Source organism: Agelaius phoeniceus, chromosome 7 (assembly GCF_051311805.1).
Source record: "Agelaius phoeniceus isolate bAgePho1 chromosome 7, bAgePho1.hap1, whole genome shotgun sequence".
Lineage (NCBI taxonomy): Eukaryota > Metazoa > Chordata > Aves > Passeriformes > Icteridae > Agelaius > Agelaius phoeniceus.
In genome coordinates this window covers 4,841,103-4,843,761 of record NC_135271.1, presented here as the reverse complement: position 1 = coordinate 4,843,761, position 2,659 = coordinate 4,841,103, and the positions used below count along the sequence as shown (strand labels likewise).

The 2,659-nt window shown below is 60.5% G+C and overlaps 1 long non-coding RNA gene across 1 annotated transcript; it reads right to left on the bottom strand.

Annotated features, from left to right (window-relative positions):
- Nucleotides 1–274: 274 nt before the first annotated feature.
- On the bottom strand, nt 275–2,409 carry LOC143694441 (uncharacterized). The gene is made up of 3 exons (XR_013182923.1): nt 2,207–2,409; nt 1,724–1,795; nt 275–1,537 (listed from the first exon to the last, which is right to left on the bottom strand). It is a non-coding gene; the product is annotated as an uncharacterized LOC143694441 (long non-coding RNA).
- Nucleotides 2,410–2,659: the final 250 nt, after the last annotated feature.

Genomic DNA, 2,659 nt, shown 5'->3' with positions numbered 1-2,659 from the left:
CTGAGCCTGCCCCGACTCAGCTGCAGCCGCTCCCTCCACTCCTGTCCCTGGGCACCAGAGGGAAGAGGCTCCCACAGCCCCAGCCAGGGACCCGCTCCCAAGGCTGCTGCCATGGCCACCAGGGCTGGCATCAGCTGGGATGCTCGGTTTCCACGGGCCGGGCTTCAGGAATGGGATTCCCCAATTTCCTGCTCCCGCTAAAACCGTGCTGCCCTCGCTGCCCTCCTGCCTCCCATGGAAAGCACAAAAGGCAAAGATCCCGGGCTGGGATAAGAACAATTTATTGGGAACAGCAATGAGATAAGGAAACAAACAGGAACAGAAAAAATATTGATAAGAGAAGGGATAAGAAAAACTATTTGCAGGGAAAACTACAACACAACTCACTGGCTCTCCCTGGCCACACATTTCCCCTGTCTGGAAAGGACACCCTTCTCCTCAGGGAGAGAGAGAGAGAGAGTCCCTTTCCTGCCCCTGGCAGTGTTCTGAGGTGGGAGTAAATGTAATGACAGGGCCATGGCCAGATCCTTATGTTTTTCAATGCCACATTGTGTCAATGGGAGGGGAAGGAAAAGGGACTGGTGTCTTCCCAGCATGGATCAGAGGGAACATGGATCACCAGGGCTCTTCCCATGGGGGTTGAAACTGGAGTGGTGCATGAAGCTCTTCCTGCAATCAGGGCATTGGCAAGCCTTCCCTTACTGGTGCCTCTGCTGGTGTCTTGTCAAGTGAGAGCTATGGGTGAAGCTCTTCCCACACTGGGGACACTCACAGGGCCTCTCCCCGGTGTGGATGCACCGGTGGGTGACAAGGTGGGAGTTTTGCTTGAAGCCCTTCCCACAGTCAGGGCAGCAGAAGGGCCTCTCATCCGTGTGAATCCACTCATGCAGGAGGAGATGGGAGCTGGTCTGAAACCTCTTCCTACAGTGGGTGCACCCGTAGGGCCTCTCCCCTGTGTGGATCATTTGGTGGATGATCAGTTGGGACCTCTGACTGAAGGTCATCCCACATTCCCCACATTTGTATGGCCTTTCCCCAGTGTGGATCCTCTGGTGGCAGATCAGGGTGGAGTGCTGGCTAAAGCATATCCCACATTCCCCACACTCATAGGGCCTCTCCCCAGTGTGGATGCGTTGGTGGATGATGAGGGTGGATCTGTAGCTGAAGCCCTTCCCACACTCCCCACACTCGTAGGGCCATTCCCCAGTGTGGATCATCTGGTGGCTGATCAGGGTGCTGCTCTGCCTGAAGCTCTTCCCACACTCCAAGCACTTGTGGGGCTTCTCCCCATTGGGAAGCTGCCCATGGGCCACCAGCTCTGAGCTCTGGCTGAAGCTCTGTCCACCTTCCTGGCTCAGGGTGGGTCTTTCCTCTTCAGAGCACCCTGAGCTGGGTTTGGAGCCCCTCCTCCTGCAGGATCTCCAGGGTTTTTCCTCCCCATTGTATTCCTGTGCCATGGAGCTGCTCAAAACTGCCTCTTCCACGAGGTTCTACTGTGGGGATTTGGCCTCCCTGGTCTCCATCCTCAGCTCCTTGTCTGGGAGGGGAGGGACAAGGAGAGGATGGGATTTGCCTCCGTGCCACAGGGAAGGGGAAGGAGATCCCCCCAGAGCATCCCCAGCAGGACGGGGTTGGCAGCAGGGTTGTCCTGCAGCCGGGGGCTGGGCTGGGCTGGGAGATGGAGCAGGAGAGAGGGGGAAAGGGGCACTGACTTCCTCCTCACCTTCCTGGGGATCCTGGACCATCTTCCTCTTCCTCACAGTCTCCTGCTCCATCTGGCCAAGGTGTGGGAATCCTGGTTTGGGGAAAAACAAGGGATCAGCATGTTGGGTTTAATCGTCCTGCTGCCCAAGTGCAGCTGGAGAAGTCACTGTTCCCGCCAGGCTCGGGGACCCGGACCCTGCTCATCCCCAGCCTCCCCCATCCCTCCAGGCTGCTGGGGATCCCCCGGCTCCGGGATCGCCGCTCTGCGCTCTCCCCACTCCAGGGCTCCCACGTTCCCCTCCAGCTCTCCCGGGGATCCCCAAACCCAACATCTCTCCTCTGCCTGCCGGTACCGGGCATTCGCCACGTGGGACACCCTAAGATCCCTCCAGGGCCATTTCCGGGCCGGCTTTGGGGTCCTGCAAGATCCAAACATCCCCTGCCCTGCCAAACCACCCTGCCGGAGACCGCCCGATGCATTTGGGGTGAGCTCCCCGCTCACCTGCGGTTCCGGGGGGGCGATGCCGGGGGACCCCGGCCCGAGCGGGGGAACCGCGTGGGGTTGGTGCTGCTCCTCCTCCTGCTCCTCCTCTGTCCCTCCTCTTCCTGCTCCTCCTTTCCTCTCGATCCTCCCTTTCCTTTTGCCTTTCCTTTTCCTCCTTCTCTCTCCCTCCTCTCCCTCCCGCTCCATCTCCGCTCCCAGCCCGGCCCGGGCAGTGCCGGCACCCAAAAGCAGCCGCGCTCTGCCCTGGGGGGGTTCCAAAGCGGCCCCACCCCGCCCGGCACTGGGAGCGATCCTGGGAGCGCTGGGAACGATGGTGGGAGCACCGGGCAGGAACTGGGAACGCTCTCCCTGCCGGTGATGCTCTTACTGGGAGCGCTGGGAACGATGGTGGGAGCAGCGGGCAGGAGCTGGGAGCGCTCTCCCTGCCGGTCCCGCGTTTACTGGGAGCGC